We start from the raw sequence: 18224 nt of genomic DNA, 5'->3' as shown, positions 1-18224 counted from the left end.
TTTAAAATAGGCCATCAGCAAGAATTCTCAGTGCAACATAGGTTGAAGTGGCATTTAACTCTTGGTGCACCTCACAGATCAAGGAACGAAACAGCGCCCTTGCCAGTCGCAACAGATGAAGCCGGGTACAGAAGATGAATTAATGAGCATTACTCTTAGTGATCACACTGTCCGAGAGCGGGACAGTGTGGATACGGGTTGATTGTATTTCGGGAGGTTTCATTACATGACCTCTCGCCGCCAATCGCCCTGCCCCTACGCTCCCACCATTGGTTGCCTGACACGTCAATCCAAGATAAGACAACTAATACCATCACAAGGTTAAGCATTGAGAATGATGATAAGTATTTTATCTGTTATTGATCAAGTCTAAATAGGCACCGCTGTAACTTCATAATAATAATAATAATGTGCATTTGTACGGCACCTTTCAGAACCTCAGGAGATCCCAAAGCGCTTTGCAGCCAATGAAGTATTTTTGAAGTATGGCCACAGTTGTAATGTAGGAAACATGGCAGCCAATTTGCGCACAGCAAGGTCCCACAAACAGCAATGTAATAATGACCAGATAATCTGTTTTACTGGTGTTAGGGAGAACTCCCCTGCTCTTCTTCGAATAGTGCCATGGTATTTTTTTATGTCTACCTGAGAGGGGAGACAGCACTCCCTCAGAGCTACATCGCAGTGTCAGCCTGGATTATGTACTCGAGTCTCTGGAGTGGGGCTTGAGCTCACAATCTTCTGACTCAGGGACGAGAGTGCTACCCACTGAGCCAAGACTGACACCTTATATGTGATAGAGTGAAATGGATTTTGAAAGGTTTTTTAAATAGTAGATTTTCCCTCCGACATTTGAGATCAGCATCATTTCTCTCCTCTGGATTGCCTCTCGGACCTCAGTGGTTCCCCTGTGTCGTGGTAGCCAGACCTGGATATTGGTCCCACTGGGTACAGTAGTGTAGTGGTTATGTTACTGGACCAGTAATCCAGAGATTTAGACTAATAAACCAGAAAATATTAGTTCCAATCCCACTGAGACAGTTTGAAAATTGATTTTAGTTTTAACAAAAATTGTGGAAATAAAAATCTGGTCTCAGTAACAGTGACCATGAAGCTGTCGGATTGTCATAAAAACCCAACTGGTTCACTAATGTCCTTTAAGGAAGGAAACCTGCCGTCCTTACCCGGTCTGGGCCTATATGTGACTCCAGTCCCCACACCAACGTGGTTGACACGTAACAGCCCTCTGAAGTGGCCGAGCAAACCCCTCAGTTGTATCAAACTGTTACTAGCGGTTCAAGCAGAAGGCCCACCACCACCACCTTCTCAGAGCAATAAATCCCGGCCTTGCCAGCGCCGACCCACATCCCAATAATTAAGAAAAATAATGTTCCTAATGGAGGAAGGGCCTGTATGGCTGCTGTCTGTACCCCTGTAGAGTAAAGGCTTACCGCCAGTGTTCAGCTTTAAAACCTTAAGAACATAAGAACATACAAAATAGGAGCAGGAGTAGGCCATGCGGCCCCTCGAGCCTGCTCCGCCATTCAATAAGATCATAGCTGATCTTTGACCTCAACTCCATTTTCCCGCCCTATCCCCATATCCCTTAATTCCCTTAGTGTCCAAAAATCTATTGATCCCAGTCTTGAATATACTCAACGACTGAGCATCCACAGCCCTCTGGGGTAGAGAATTCCAAAGATTCACAACTCTCTGAGTGAAGAAATTTTTCCTCCTCTCACTTCCTAAATGGCCGACCCCTTATCCTGAGACTATGCCCCCTAGTTCTAGATACTCCAACCAGCGGAAACAGCCTCTCAGCATCTATCCTGTCAAGCCCTCTTAAGAATTTTATACGTTTCAACGAGATCACCTCTCATTCTTCTGAACGCTGGAGAATATAAACCCATTTTACTCAATCTGATAGTCCTCTCTTTTTACAAGTACCAACTGGGTGAGCTCTGGAGTTCCCTCCCTAAACCTCTCCACCTCCACCTCTCTCTCCTCCTTTAGGACGCTCGTTAAAACCTACCTCTTTGACCAAGCTTTTGGTCACCTGACCTAATACCTCATTTGGTTCAGTGTCAAATTTTGTTTGATAATCGCTCCTGTGAAGCGCCTTGGGATGTTTTACTCCGTTAAAGGCGCTATATAAATGCAAGCTGTTGTTGTATCACCATGTCTGACAGTACCATCCCCGTCCCCGCTCCCCCAAATCAGGAACACCTGTGCCCATTGCGCATTCCCCAATTACAATTCTGGTGTCTCTTGTTTCCTCTTAATGCTGGAACTAAGGGTTTTGGTTTCTTGCCATTCACCAACACAAAGTGCTTACCGAGCAGCTTGTGATCTGGAAGGGTTTAGGGGCCAACTATATAATGTCTCTCTGCACTTTGCTTGCTTCACAGCTGGGTGTGTTGTGACCGTCCTGTAGCTGTGGGCCGGCTCCACTCTTCCCAACTTCAATTTCTCTATGTTTGGAACCCAGGAAGGTAAATGGAGTTAGGATACTATATCAGTAAGCCTCCAACTACAACAAAAACAACTTGCATTTATATAGCACCTTTAACGTAGAAAAACGTCCCAAGGCGCTTCACAGGAGCGATTATCAAACAAAATTTGACACCGAGCCACGTAAAGAGATATTAGGACAGGTGACCAAAAGCTTGGTCAAAGAGGTAGGTTTTAAGGAGCGTCTTAAAGGAGGAGAGAGGTGGAGAAGGTTAGGGAGGGAATTACATTAGTGACTACACTCAAAAGTATTTCATTGGCTGTAAAGCACTTTGGGACGTCCTGAGGTCGTGAAAGGCGCCATATAAATGCAAGTCCTTTTTTAATTTTGGTTACGAGTGCCCATTAGACTAGCAAACTTGGTGGAAAGTTGTTTTGCAGAGACCATAAAACGTGCTGATAGTGTTTGTTTACAGTCGGAACTGGACACCAGATTAAAACCAAAGGCTGTAACTCTGAAGGGAATTATTAAAGACCGGCCAGAAAGTGAGAAAGGGAAGGAACACTTTTGCCTGATTGTCTTCCCAATTGCAGCTGCCTGACTGATACGGAGGCGGTGCTGAGATATTAAGTCATTTCTTTATTCAATGCTGACGGAGGGAAGTATGCTTAAGTAGATAGCACTGGTGAACAGTTAGACAGGAACTGCTTACCCAACCATGCCCTGGCTTACTGCCTTCCCGGAAGAGTCACTGCAGCTCGATCAGTTTGTGTGCACATTATTGTTGTAGCTATCAGCCAAATATAAACTTTCTCTGTCCCAGGATCGTGTGTGTGGACATCCATGGACTAATGTTGGGAGTTTCTTTGCTGTTGGAAGGAGCCTGGGAAGAGGTTGATGTACTTTCCAGTGCTGCCAGGAACCTGATTGCGACCTGGAGTAACTCTGAGCTTCTTGTAATGAAGGTCACTGAGGACCTGTAGCCCGCTGGGTGGCTCTTTACTCTTCAGGTAAGAGAAGGTTTAAAGGAGCAAGTTGTTACAAAGGAGTGAACGTTCAGATTTCAAACCATTGACAAACAGCCTGCTCTCAGACAGCTCTCCCGTCTCTCCTCTGAGAACTGTGTTTTCTGAAGATTTAAGTGAGTGTATGCGTGTATCACCACACCCATGTGTAACAGTGTGTGTGTGAGTGCGTGTGCACATGCACACGTGTGTGTGAGTGCGTGTGTGTGACTGTGTGTGTGTCATTGAGTGTGTCTGTGTTTATGTGTGTGTCATTGAGTGTGGGTGTCTGTGTGTGTGTGTGTCTGTGAATGTGTGATTAGGTAATGCTGAAGCATATAAAACATATAAAAAAGAATCCTCGCTGGCGGAAATAGCTCAGAGTTCGATGAGGCCGGATCAGCCGATAATTTTGCTGTTAAAGTATGTGTGGATTCTCTGGTAAACTTTGCAAACTTTTTTCTATAAGTGCAGCTGTTAAGTGTATGTTTCGTTATCGTCAATAGTTAGGATCCTTTCCTTAATAAATCTGTGAATGTCCACCTGTAATGCTGTTATTTTGAGGTGTGACTTACAAGTAAGAACATCCATTCTTTACTAGAATGGTTCCAGGGATGAGGGACTTCAGTTATGTGGAGAGACTGGAGAAGCTGGGGTTGTTCTCCTTAGAGCAGAGAAGGTTAAGGGGAGATTTGATAGAGGTGTTCAAAATCATGAAGGGTTTTGATAGAGTAAATAAGGAGAAGCTGTTTCCAGTGGCAGGAGGGTCAGTAACCAGAGGACACAGATTTAAGGGGACTGGCAAAAGAGCCAGAGGCGACCATGAGGAAACATTTTTAACGCAGCGAGTTGTTCTGATCTGGAATGCGCTGCCTGAAAGGGCGGTGGAAGCAGATTCAATAATAACTTTCAAAAGGGAATTGGATAAATACTTGATGGGAAAACATTTACAGGCCCATGGGGAAAGAGCACGGGAATGGGACTGATTGGATAGCTCTTTCAAAGAGCCAGTACATGCACGATGGGCCGAATGGCCTCCTCCTGTGCTATACCAACTATGATACTATGAACACACCTGGCAGAGTATGAGAGGACTCACAGAATCATAGAAAGGTTACAGCACGAAAGGAGGCCATTCAGCCCATCAAGTCCATGCCAGCTCTATGCAAGAGCAATCCAGCTAATCCTGCTCCCCCGCCCTATCCCCCTGTAGCCCTGCAAATTTTTTCCTTTCAAGTACTTATCCAGTTCCCTTTTGAAGGCCATGATTGAATCAGCCTCCACCACCCCCTCGGGCAGTGCATTCCAGATCCTAACCACTCGCTGTGTAAAAAAAGTGCTTCCTCATATCTCCTTTTGCCAATCATCTTAAATCTATGTCCTCTGGTTCTTGACCCTTCCGCCAATGGGAACAGTTTCTCTCTATCTATTCTGACTAGACCCTTCATGATTTTGAATACCTCTATCAAATCTCCTCGCAATCTTCTCTGTTCCAAGGAGAACAACTGCAGCTTCTCCAGTCTATCCATGTAACTAAAGTCCCTCATCCCTGGAATCATTCTAGTAAATCTCTTCTGCACCCTCTCTAAGGCCTTCACATCTTTCCGAAAGTGCGGTGCCCAGAACTGGACACAATACTCCAGCTGTGGTCGAACCAGTGTTTTATAAAGGTTCATCGTGACTTCCTTGCCTTTGTACTCTATGCCTCTATTTATAAAGTCCAGGATCCCATATGCATTTTTAACCGCTTTCTCAACCTGCCCTGCCACCTTCAACGTTTTGTGTACATATACCCCCAGATGTCTCTATTCCTGTACCACTTTTAGAATTGTGCCCTCTAGTTTATATTGCCTCTCCTCATTCTTCCTACCAAAATGTATCACTTCGCATTTTTCTGCATTAAATTTCATCTGCCAGGTGTCTGCCCATTCCACCAGCCTGTCTATATCCTCCTGAAGTCTATTACTATCCTGCTCACTGTTCACTACGCTTCCAAGTTTTGTATCATCTGCAAATTTTGAAATTGTGCCCTGTACACCCAAGTCCAAGTCATTAATATATATCAAGAAAAGTAGTGGTCCCAGCACCGACCCCTGGGGAACACCACTGTACACCTCCCTCCTGTCCGAAAAACAACCGTTCACCACTACACCACTACTCTCTGCTTCCTGTTACTTAGCCAATTCTGTATCCATGCTGCTTCTGCTCCCTTTATTCCATGGGCTTCAATCTTGATGACAAGCCTATTATGCGGCACTTTATCAAACGCCTTTTGAAAGTCCATATACACCACATCAACTGCATTGCCTTCATCTACCCTCTCTGTTACCTCATCAAAAAACTCTATGAGGTTAGTTAAACGCGATTTGCCTTTAACAAATCCGTGCTGGCTTTCCCTAATTAATCCACACTTGTCCAAGTGACTATTAATTCTGTCCCGGATTATCGTTTCTAAAAGTTTCCCCACCACTGAGGTTAAACTGACTGGCCTGTAGTTGCTGGGTTTATCCTTACACCCTTTTTTGAACAAGGGTGTAACATTTGCAATTCTCCAGCCCTCTGGCACCATCCTCGTATCTAAGGATGTTTGGAAGATTATGGCCAGTACCTCCGCAATTTCCCCCATTACTTCCCTCAGCAACCGAGGATGCATCCCATCCGGAGCGGGTGACTTATCTACTTTAAGTACAGTGAGCCTTTCTAGTACCTCCTTTTTATCAATTTTTAGCCCCTCCAGTATCTCAACTACATCTTCCTTTACTGAGAGTCTGGCAGCATCTTCCCTGTGCCTGTGGACCCTTATCCCCAGCAAAAGTCCGAGCATCCTGGAAAGGAATTGGGGGGAGGGGAGAAATTGGCAGCAAAAGTTAAAAAAAAATTAAATTTGTAAAGAATTCTATTTGGAGGCTTAAGGTGTGGAGTCGGATGAGCTGGTTCATTTCAGCCAAGTACCTATCACTGTCTGTAAACAGGGACTTCAGTTATGTGGAGAGACTGGACAAGCTGGGATTGTTCTCCTTCGAGCAGAGAAGGTTAAGGGGAGGGGGTCAATGCTGAGGTGGTCCCTCACCCTTCTTGGTGGAGGGTTACCGGGGGGGTAATTCTCAGAGCAGGGTTCATGCCCATCCACTCGTGCCAAGTTGAAGATGAGGGATTTCCAAGAAAACACTTGGATCAAAAAATGTATTATAAAACATGAAAACAATCCATAGAAAACTGGACAGAACATCAAAGATAATCGTACAGTCCATGAAAGCCTTTTCTTTTCTATTAATGAATGTAATTGGCACAATCATGTACTTGAATAATTTTACCAACAACTTGTACATTCAAATGAGCTGCTCTTTGATCAGGACAATGCTTTCTGTGTCTGTAAACTATTCAAGTGACTGTCTCGGTTGCCAGGATAATTGAACAGTCCAGCGATAACATCATTGCGATGACATCTTCATGTTTCAATTATATGCGTGTGAGACAGTGATATCTTCAAGGTGCAGTTTCACGGTGATGTGTGTGACACAGTGATATCTTCAAGGTGCAGTTTCACGGTGATGTGTGTGAGACTGATATCTTCAAGGTGCAGTTTCATGGTGATGTGTGTGAGACAGTGATATCTTCAGGGTGCAGTTTCACGGTGATGCGTGTGAGACAGTGATATCTTCAGGGTGCAGTTTCACGGTGATGTGTGTGACACAGTGATATCTTCAAGGTGCAGTTTCACAGTGATGTGTGTGAGAGACAGTGATATCTTCAAGGTGCAGTTTCACAGTGATGTGTGTGAGAGACAGTGATATCTTCAAGGTGCAGTTTCACAGTGATGTGTGTGACACAGTGATATCTTCAAGGTGCAGTTTCATGGTGATGCGTGTGACACAGTGATATCTTCAAGGTGCAGTTTCATGGTGATGTGTGTGAGACAGTGATATCTTCAAGGTGCAGTTTCATGGTGATGCGTGTGACACAGTGATATCTTCAAGGTGCAGTTTCACAGTGATGTGTGTGAGAAACAGTGATATCTTCAAGGTGCAGTTTCACAGTGATGTGTGTGAGACAGTGATATCTTCAAGGTGCAGTTTCATGGTGATGCGTGTGACACAGTGATATCTTCAAGGTGCAGTTTCATGGTGATGCGTGTGACACAGTGATATCTTCAAGGTGCAGTTTCATGGTGATGTGTGTGAGACAGTGATATCTTCAAGGTGCAGTTTCATGGTGATGCGTGTGACAGTGATATCTTCAAGGTGCAGTTTCACAGTGATGTGTGTGAGAGACAGTGATATCTTCAAGGTGCAGTTTCACAGTGATGTGTGTGAGAGACAGTGATATCTTCAAGGTGCAGTTTCACAGTGATGTGTGTGAGAGACAGTGATATCTTCAAGGTGCAGTTTCACAGTGATGTGTGTGAGAGACAGTGATATCTTCAAGGTGCAGTTTCATGGTGATGTGTGTGACACAGTGATATCTTCAAGGTGCAGTTTCACAGTGATGTGTGTGAGACAGTGATATCTTCAAGGTGCAGTTTCATGGTGATGTGTGTGACACAGTGATATCTTCAAGGTGCAGTTTCACAGTGATGTGTGTGACACAGTGATATCTTCAAGGTGCAGTTTCACAGTGATGTGTGTGAGACAGTGATATCTTCAAGGTGCAGTTTCATGGTGATGTGTGTGAGACACGGATATTTTCATGGTGCAATTATTTAAGTAATTCAGGAGCTGCACCTCCCAGTCAAAAAGTTCTTAGCAGCGCTGCTACAGACCTAGGATCAGAATTTTTTTCAAAACAAGGAAGGACCTGGTGTATCTGTCCTTTGTGATTGAAAATTTTCATCCAACCTGAAACCTCAACGGTGCAGGGGCAGGATAAATAGGGAAGGTATTAGAGTTCAAATCCCCAAAATTAACATGAATAAATAAACTGAATGTGGAACTTGCTACCACAAGGAGTAGTTGAGGCGAATATCATAGGTGCCTTTAAGAGGAAGCTAGATAAACACATGAGGGAGAAAGGAATAGAAGGATATGCTGATAGGGGTAGATGAAGAGGGGTGAGAGGAGGCTCGTGTGGAGCATAAACACCAGCATGGACCCGTTGGGCCGAATGGCCTGTTTCTGTGCTGTAAATTCCATGTAATTCCCTCACATTCCTTTCAGTTTCATTGCTTTTTGCCTTTTGCTGAATTTTCAGATTTTTTTTTTGCACAATCTGCATTCGGAATGTCAGGCTTCTCTTGGGGGCAAGTTCTGAGAAAGTTTGGAGCAAGTTTTACAAAACAATTTCAATGTTAATCATTCCCAGGGAATGTAAAACTGGAAATGAAATGTTAACCTTTGGGGCCCCACTACACTATTGGAGGGAAAAAAGAATGTTTACAGAACAAAGCAGGGCAATAAATATCTTGTTTCTCATTTTTTTTAAAAACAAAAAGCAGATGTTGGGAGTGTGTTTTTTTAAAATCATTCTGTGTCTGGGAGGAGCCTATGAAACTGTGATTACATTTTATCTTATTTGACAGATACAGCTGGGTGAGCTGTTGCTGTGTGAGCTACACTTAAAGGAGCACTGTCGTCTTGGGATGAGGTCATTGAAAGGCAAGAACGTGCATTTCTAAAGCACCTTTCACAACCTCAAGAAATCCCAAAACACTTTGCAGCCAATGAAGTATTTTCAATGTGTAGTCACTGTTGTAATGTAGGAAATGCAGCAGCCAATTTGCGCACAGCAAGATCCCACAAACAGCAATGTTGATAAATGACCAGATAATCTGTTTTAGTGATAAATATTATCCAGGACACCAGGGAGAACACCCCTGCTGTTCTTCAAAATATTGCCGTGGGATCTTTTACGTCCACCTGAGAGGGCAGACAGGGCCTCGGTTTAACGTCTCATCCAAAAGACGACACCTCCGACAGCGCAGCACTCCCTCAGTACTGGCACCGGGAGTGTCAGCCTGGATTATGGACCTCACGACCCTGTGACTCAGAGACGAGAGTGCTACCCACCGAGACACGACTGACGCTTGTAATGTCACAGCCTAAGAGCTGCCGCTGCAGATTTCACAAGTGGTTTGGCTCCATTTGTCCAATGGTGCTGCCTATTGAGATACACATTTCAGAAGCCCCACCAGGGCTGCTTTATCCACTCAGCCATCTCTGGAGCTCATTTCAAAGAGTTTAAAACCAGAATAACGTAAAGCAGAGTTAACTTCCTGAAAGAGTCAACCCATCTGACTGTGAGTGGGGCTGACAGGCTGTGTCATCATCGAGTATTAAAGATTAAGGGGTGATCTAATCGAGGTGTTTAAGATGATTAAAGGATTTGCTAGAGTAGATAGAAAGAAACTATTCCCTCTGGTGGGAGGAGTCCAAAACAAGGGGGCAAAACCTTAAAATTAGAGCTCGGCCGTTCAGGGGTGATGTCAGGAAGCACTTCTTCACAGAAAGGGGAGTGGGAATCTGGAACTCTCTTCCCCCCCCCCCAAAAGCTGTTGAGGCTGGGGGTCAATTGAAAATCTCAAAACTGAGATTGATAGATTTTTGTTGGGTAAGGGCATTAAGGTGAGTAATTGGAGTTAAGATACAGATCAGCCATGATCTAATAGAATGGTGGGACAGGCTCAAGGGGCTGAATGGCCTCCTCCTCTTCCCTACGTTCCTATGGGTATCTGTCTTTTCAAAACTTCCTCAGCAGAGTGGCAGTAAATAAATACATTTCCAAACAGGCTGAAAAATGCAAGTGGGTGGCAAGAACAATCATACAATAATATATTTACAACTCTCCTCAAAAAAATTCACTAGCTGCAAAAAGCTGAGGAGCATGAAAAGTGAAACAGTTTTTTTTCCCAATTAGTTGCTCTGCCTTGAGATGATGCAGTTATCTGATAGGGGACGTCACTATTCAGCAGACAAACACTCCAGGCGCAGTTTCCTGCTGCTTCAGATGTTTAGTTCACCACCCAGTGTAGTACTGAGCCGTGCAGACCACGGTGATCCCACCTTACCGCCTGGGACAAGAGTGGAGAGACACCCATTGGCCTCAGCCCTGCTGGGCGAGAGAGCGGTCCTGAACGGGAGGCCCAAAAAACCACTCCCTCTAAAAGCAGGGCGAGGTCGGCAGCAGCTAAACAGAGAGCGGACCTGAGTGGGATTATTCGGTGAAATCAAAAACAAAAAAAGAATACAAAAATATAATCAAGGAGGACGTCACAGGACAGCAGGTAGTTGATTGGTTGGTGAGTATTACTGTTTTTTTGCTCTCTAGGCTAGGGCAGTGGTTTAAACTAAGAGCTGGGAAACTATAACTTGCTGTTACTTTAATAAATTAATAACTTAAACTAGATAAATTAATTAGTTAATAAAACTAAAAATATCGAGTGAATAAAAACGTAAACTAATTAAATAAATAAAACAAGTTTAGACAGGGATGGCATGGCAGGTATGTGTTGTCACTGCAACATGTGGGAGTTGGTGGAGACCAATGAGATCCCGAGTAACCACATCTGCAGTAAGTGTCTACAACTCGAGGACCTTCGGCTCAGAGTTGCTGAGCTGGAGTCCGAGCTGCAGACATTGTGATGCATCAGGGAGGGGGAAGAGTTACCTGGACAGTTTGATTGAGGAGCAGTCGCACCCCTTAGGTTAGGTAGTCGTTTAGATTTGGTCAGTGGTTAGGGACAGGAGGATGTGACTGTGAGTCAGGCAGGTATGGGGACCCAGGATGCAGTGATGGAGGAGCCTCAGCCTTTGACCTTGTCCAACAGGTACGAGGTACTTGCTACCTGTACGGATGAGGACAAAGACTGTAGGGAGGATGGGCAAATTGACCACGGCATTGTGGTACAGGAGGCCATTCAAATAGGGGGTGTAAAAAGGAATGTGGTAGTCTTGGGGGACAGTATAGTCAGGGGGATAGATACTGTTCTCTGCAGCCACTACCAAAAGTCCTGAAGGCTGTGTTGCCTGCCCAGTGCTAGGGTTAAGGATATCTCCTCACGGCTGGAGAAGAACTTGGAGCATGAGGGGGAGGATCCCATTGTCGTGGTCCACGTAGGAATCAATGACATAGGTAGAAATAGGAATGAGGGAGTTTGAGGAGCTAGGATCCAAATTAATAAGCAGAACATCAAAGGTAATAATCTTTGGATTACTACCTGAGCCACACGCAAATTGACATAGGGTCAAACAGGATGACATACCGACAGTAGTGAGAAAGGATCTTGGTTCGGAAGATCAGAAAGTAGAATCAGTCTGGGTGGAAATAAGAAATAACAAGGGGCAGAAAACACTGGTGGGATTAGTTTATAGGCCCTCTAATCGTAGTTATACTGTTGGACAGAGTGTTAATCAAGAAATAATAGGAGCTTGTAACAAAGGTAATGCAATAATCTTGGGGGATTTTAATATTCATATAGACTGGGTAAATCAAATTGGCAAAAGTTTGGAGGACGAGTTCATGGAATATATTCGAGACAGTTTCCGAGAACAATATGTCGTGGAACCAATCAGGGAACAGGCTATTTTAGATCTTGTCTCATGTAATGAGACTGGGTTAATTAGTTAATCTCAAAGTAAGGGATCCTCTGGGAAAGAGTGATCATAATATGATAGAATTTCACATTGAGTTTGAGAGTGACATACTTAAGTCCGAAACTAGCGTCTTAAACTTAAATAAAGCCAATTACATAGGTATAAGGGGCAAGTTAGCTAAGGTAGGTTGGGAAATTAGTTTCAAAGATATGATAAGCAATGACCAACATTTAAGGAAATATTTCATAATTCTCAACGAATATACATTCCATTGAGGAATAAAAACTCCACAGGAAAACTGATCTGTCCGTGGCTAACTAAAGAAGTTAAAGATAGTATTAGATTAAAAGAAGAGGCTTATAATGTTGCCAAAAAGAGTAGTAAGCCTGAGGATTGGGAGAGTTTTAGAAACCAGCAAAGGATGACCAAAAAATTGATAAAGAGGGAGAAAATAGAATGAGAGTAAACTAGCAAGAAATATAACAATAGATTGTAAGAGCTTCTACAAGTATGTAAAAAGGAAGAGTAGCAAAAGTAAATGTGGGTCCCTTAGAGGCTGAGACAGGAGAAATTATAATGGGGAATCAGGAAATGGCAGAGACTTTAAACAAATATTTTGTATCTGTCTTCACAGTAGAAGATACAAAAAACATACCAGAAATAGTGGGGAACTGAGGGTCTAATGAGAATGAGGAACTTAAAGTCTTTAATATTAGTAAAGAAAAAGTACTGGAGAAATTAATGGGACTAAAAGCCGACAAATCCCCTGGATCTGATGGCCTACATCCGAGGGTTCTAAAAAATGTGGCAGCAGAGATAGTGGATGCATTGGTTTTGATCTTCCAAAATTCCCTAGATTCTAAAACGGTCCCAGTGGATTGGAAGGTAGCAAATGTAACATCGCTATTCAAGAAAGGAGGGAGAGAGAAAACAGGAAATTACAGGCCAGTTAGCCTGACATCAGTCTTCGGGGAAATGCTGGAATCCATTATTAAGGACGTAGTAACAGGGCACTTAGAAAATCATAATATGGTTAGGCAGAGTCAACATGGTTTTATGAAAGGAAAATTGTGTTTGACAAATCTATTAAAGTTTTTTGAGGATGTAACTAGCAGAGTAGACAAAGGGAATGTAGTATACTTGGATTTTCAAAAGGCATTCGATAAGGTGCCACACAAAAGACTGCTACACAAGATAAGAGCTCATGATGTTAGGGGTAGTATAGTAGCATGGATATAGGATTGGGTAAAGGACAGAAAACAGAGAGTGGGAATAAACGGGTCATTTTCAGGTTGGCAGGCTGTAACTAGTGGAGTGCTGATCAGTGATTGGGCCTCAGCTATTTACAATCTATATTAATGACTTAGATGAAGGGACCGAGTGTAATGTATCCAAGTTTGCTGATGATACAAAGCTAGGTGGGAAAATAAACTGTGAGGAGGGCACAACGGGCCCGATTTTACCAGGGGTGCGGGTTCCCGGCGGATGGGCAAGCGGGCGCGTTGGTAATGCGCCCGGTGAAATTAGTGGGTTTCCCGCGCGATCGCAGCAGGCAACCCACTAATTGGATTCACTTACCTGCTCCTCCGGGTTCCCCACTGCTGATCTGCGCGTCGGGCGGGCTGCGCATGCGCAGTAAGATCTGTCATCTGGAGGCGCTCTATTTAAAGGGGCAGTCCTCCACTGACAGATGCTGCAACCAATAGCAAAGATGACTGCATGGAGCAGCCCAGGGGGAAGGCTGCTCCCAGTTTAATGATGCCTCACCCCAGGTATCAATACATGGGGTGAGGAGGAGGGGGAGGACAGAGATCTTCCACCCTGCGGGCGGGAGGAAGCGGCCCGCCTCCGCCACCAGGAAGGCCTGGCTCGAGATGGCAGAGGGGGTCACCTGCGCCACCAACATATCGCCCACCTGCACACAGTGCAGGAGGCGGTCCAATGACCTCAGTAGGTCAGCCAAAGTGAGTACACGTAGTCTTTCCCCTACACTCCGTCTGCCACATCACCGCCCCCACCCCACATCTCCTTCTGCACCGCCAACACAACTCTGTCACATCACCCCTCATACCCACTCAAACCTCATCCTCATCTTACCTGCACCTACCCACCTCGCCAGTACTCACCCTGCCACTACCACGCAACCCAATCCTCATACAATCTTATGGCTCTATCCCATACTCACCCTCTCGTGCATCTCTCTCACGGCCAGCCTCACTCAACCTGCCACCACCTGTGCTGCAGCCACAGGGCATGCATCACATATGTGCAGTAGGCAGTAGGTCGTGAGCATGAAGGGGATGCACAAGGGTGTTTGAGGGTTTGTCATGGTTGTTACTTATATTGAATTTCAGAACAACTCACATCACACATTATATTGGCACCACTACTGCCATGTCTTCGCCAATCCTGTCCGGTTTGTGCAATAATGCCCGCTCCTGGTTATCACTATGAGGACCCACCACTGATGCCACCCATTGTGTCACTGCAGAGTAGGTGTAGGTATATTTGCAGGGCTCTTCTGCGCAGACGACTGAGAGACATCGGCGATGTCCCCGGTTGCACCCTGGAAGGCTGTGGAGGAGAAGTTCGGGAGGGCAGTGGTGACTTTGACAGCGACAGGGAGGAAGATGGTGCACGGGCCAGCCAGGAGCAGCTCGCCATGAAAGAGGCTGCAGATGTCCACGGCTACATGTCGAGTGACTCTGAGCCTCCGTGTGTACTGCTGCTCAGAGAGGTCCAGGAGGCTGAGCCTTGGTCTGTGGAATCTGTGGCGAGGGTAGTGCCCTCTGCGACGCATCTCTCTCTGCGGTAGCCCTCCCTCCTGCTGTACAGGTGGATGTGTCACAGCACTCTGTTGTGGAGCTCCACGTGTCAGAGGTGGACGGCGTGGATGGTGAGGCTGGTGATGCTGTTCGCCCTCCGAGGAGGTCATGACTGCAGCTACGGCGGCCCCCATCCGCAAGATGTACATCTGAGGGGGTCCGCAAGGTAGGTACATGTCTCCGGACCCCGGGGTAAGTGTGCAGGTTGGTGACTTTGACCGTCAGGAGGAGGGTGGTGGAGGCCAAACTTTGTCCCAAGTGACAGAGTGGCCTCCTGCAATGGGTGAGGGTCTCCCCACCCCCCCCACCTGTCAAATGGACCTTTGCAGCTGCCACAGGCTGACAGCTGCAACACGTCCATTCGATCTGGGAGTGTTTCCCCCAGTGTGGGAAACAGTTCCATGTTGATCCAAAATCACACACAGTCCCTTAATCAGGTCAGTTAATGACCTGAAATAGCTAAATAAATACTCTCAAGTGGCATCCCGCTGGCTTTAATTGCCTGCGGGATTCCCACCAGCGGGGGCTGCGCGCGTACGCCGGCGCGTCAGCGGGGAACCCGGAAGTGGGCGGGATCGAGGCGGGATCCGGTCGGGATCCTGGATTTTGCAATTTTCGAGGCCCCCCCGCCGAGAACACACCCGATAGCGGGTGCTAAAATCGGGCCCCACGAGTCTGCAAAGGGATATAGACAGGTTAAGTGAGTGGGCAAGAAGGTGGCAGACGGAGTATAATGTGGAGAATGTGAGGTTATTCAGTTTGGTGGGAAGAATAGAAAAACAGAATATTTATTAAATGATGAGAAACTATTAAATGTTGGTGTTCGGAGGGATTTGGGTGTCCTTGTACACGAAACACAGAAAGTTAACATGCAAGTACAGCAAGCAATTAGGAAGGCAAATGGTATGTTGGCCTTTAGTGCAAGGGGGTTGGAGTACAAGAGTAAGGAAGTCTTGCTGCAATTGTACAGGGCTTTGGTGAGACACACCTGGAGTACTGTGTACAGTTTTGGTCTCCTTATCGAAGGAAGGATATACTTGTCTTAGAGGCGGTGCAATGAAAGTTCACTAGATTGATTGCTGGGATGAGAGGGTTGTCCTATGAGGAGAGATTGAGTAGAATGGGCCTATACTCTCTGGAGTTTAGAAGAATGAAACATATAAGATTATGAGGGGGCTTGACAGGGTAGATGCTGTGAGGTTGTTTCCCCTGGCTGGAGAGTCTAGAACTAGGGGACATAGTCTCAAAATAAAGGATCGGCCATTTAACACTGTAATGAGAGAAATTTCTTCACTCAGAGGGTTGTGAATCTTTGAAATTCTCTACCCCAGAGGGCTGTGGATACTCACTTGTTGAGTATATTCAAGATTGAGATCGATAGATTTTTGGACTCTCGGGGAATCAAGGGATATGGGGATTGGGCGGGAAAGTGGAGTTGAGGTCGAAGATCAGCCATGATCTGATTGAATGGCGGAGCAGGCTCGAGGGTCCGTATGGCCGACTCCTGCTCCTAATTCTTATGTTCTTATGTTGCTGCTCTTGATCTTGACCCAGGGAATAGAGCAGAAAATGTGTGTCTTGACAGAGGGTCGGGACAGGATCTGGCTGGGTTGTAACTTGCCCTTTCACCATCAAACAAACCAGCGAGACTCGGCCTCTCTCTCACACACCCAAGCGGATGAGGGGGTGGAAGGTCCTTGACCTCAATGGTCGCCGACTCTTTTAGGGGTGGAGAGGAGATTGGAAAATCCTCCCACTCAGCTGTGGACACGTCTGCAGATAGAGATGGATCATTTCCAAGTTTTGGGAGTTTTTCTTTTAGTCATTCTCGGCATGTGGGTGTCGCTGGCAAGGCCGGCATTTATTGCCCATTTTACCTAGCTGCGCTGAGAAGGTGGAGGTGGGCCTTCTTCTTGAACCTCTGGTAGCAGGTTTGATACAACTGAGTGGTTTGCTAGGCCCACTTCAAAGGGCAGTTGAGTCGACCACGTTAGTGAGGGGACTGGAGTCACATATAGGCCCAGACCGGGTCAGGACGGCAGGTTTCCTTCTCCCTATTCATGAGAAACTTCTTTAGCCAGAGAGTGGTAAGAATGTGGAACTCATTACCACAAGGAGTAGTTGAGTGCATTTACGGGTCAGTTAGACAGGAATAGAAGGATTTGTTGATAGGGTTAGATGGAGGGAGGAGGCTCGAGTGGAACATAAAAGCCAGCATAGACCATTTGGGCCGAATGGCTTATTTCTGTGCTATACATTCTATGTAATTCTATGTAAAGGACATTGGTGAACCAGCTGGGTTTTTGCAACAATCCGACAGCTTCATGGTCACCGTTACTGAGACCAGCTTTTTATTTCCAGATTTTTATTAAACTGAATTCAAAATCCCAAACTGCCGTGGTGAGATTGGAACTCCCGTTCTCTGAATTATTGGTCCAGCATCATAGCCACTTTGGAGACATAATTTTCCACGGCAGTAGGAGGAACAGTGCACTTAGACTGGGATATATTGCTTTTACCAAAAAAGAAATCAGTAGATGTTATCTGAAACATGTAGCCATGGTTTTAATCAAACTAAGGTCCTAGTGACGCTGACCTATTCTGGAATCTCAACCGCAAGTTTTATTATTTTTAACATTTCACAACCAGTGACTGGAATGGCTGTGACTCAAAAAGGAATTATAATAACTTGGAAGAAAAAAACTTCACTTCATCTCAATGCACAAAGTAGCGTTCTGCGATCAACTGCCCGTCAGCTTGGCTCAGTGGGAAGCACTCTTGTCTCTGAGTCAGAAGGTTGTGGGTTTGAGCCTCACTTGAGGTCCTCAGCATGTAATCTAATCAGCCACTGAGGGACAGCTGCATTGATAGATGCTGCTTCTTACTTCAGGTGAGATGTTAAAACCAGCAGGCCAGACTGACAGAGGAAGGGGGAATAAAAAAAAAAGGGGAATTGCAACCTTTCCTTATAATTCAAGTCCCGGTATCATTGTGGTGAATCTGCACTGCACCCCCTCCCAGGCCAATATATCTTTCCTGAGGTGCGGTGCCCAGGACTGAACACAGTATCTCCAGATGGGGTCTGTACAACTGAAGCATCACTTACACCGCTTCATCGGTTTTTTTCCGTACCTGTGCGTTAGCTTGTAGTGACACCCAAACCCTTTGATCCTCCACAGTTCCTAGTCAGCAAGGTCTCACAAACAGCAATCAGATGAATGTGGTTGAGGGATAAATATCGGCCAGCACATTGGGGAGAACTCCCCTGCTCTTCTTCGAAACACTGCCATGGGATCTTTTACATCCACCCGAGAGGGTAGATGGGGCCTCGGGTTTAATGCCTTAACCCAAAAGATTGCACCTCCAATGGTGCAGTGCTCCCTCAGCGTGGATTATGTACTCAAGCCCTGGAGTGGGA

The 18224-nt window shown here is 45.5% G+C and overlaps 1 protein-coding gene across 4 annotated transcripts in view; it reads left to right on the top strand.

Moving 5' to 3' along the window:
- Positions 1-3134: 3134 nt before the first annotated feature.
- LOC137335079 (DENN domain-containing protein 3-like) overlaps positions 3135-18224 on the top strand; it is a 121349-nt gene continuing 106259 nt past the window's right edge. For 2 of the 4 annotated variants that reach the window (XR_010966324.1, XM_068000182.1), the window contains exon 1: positions 3135-3462. The gene's annotated coding sequence lies outside the window, so the exon portion shown is untranslated. Of the gene's footprint in view, positions 3463-10311; positions 10688-18224 lie in introns of those variants that run through there. The other 2 variants (XM_068000183.1, XM_068000184.1) reach the window with 1 other exon arrangement.

This window comes from Heptranchias perlo, chromosome 19 (assembly GCF_035084215.1).
Source record: "Heptranchias perlo isolate sHepPer1 chromosome 19, sHepPer1.hap1, whole genome shotgun sequence".
In the NCBI taxonomy this organism is placed as follows: domain Eukaryota; kingdom Metazoa; phylum Chordata; class Chondrichthyes; order Hexanchiformes; family Hexanchidae; genus Heptranchias; species Heptranchias perlo.
The sequence above is the reverse complement of the archived record's forward strand: the minus strand, read 5'-3'. Positions and strand labels throughout refer to the sequence as shown.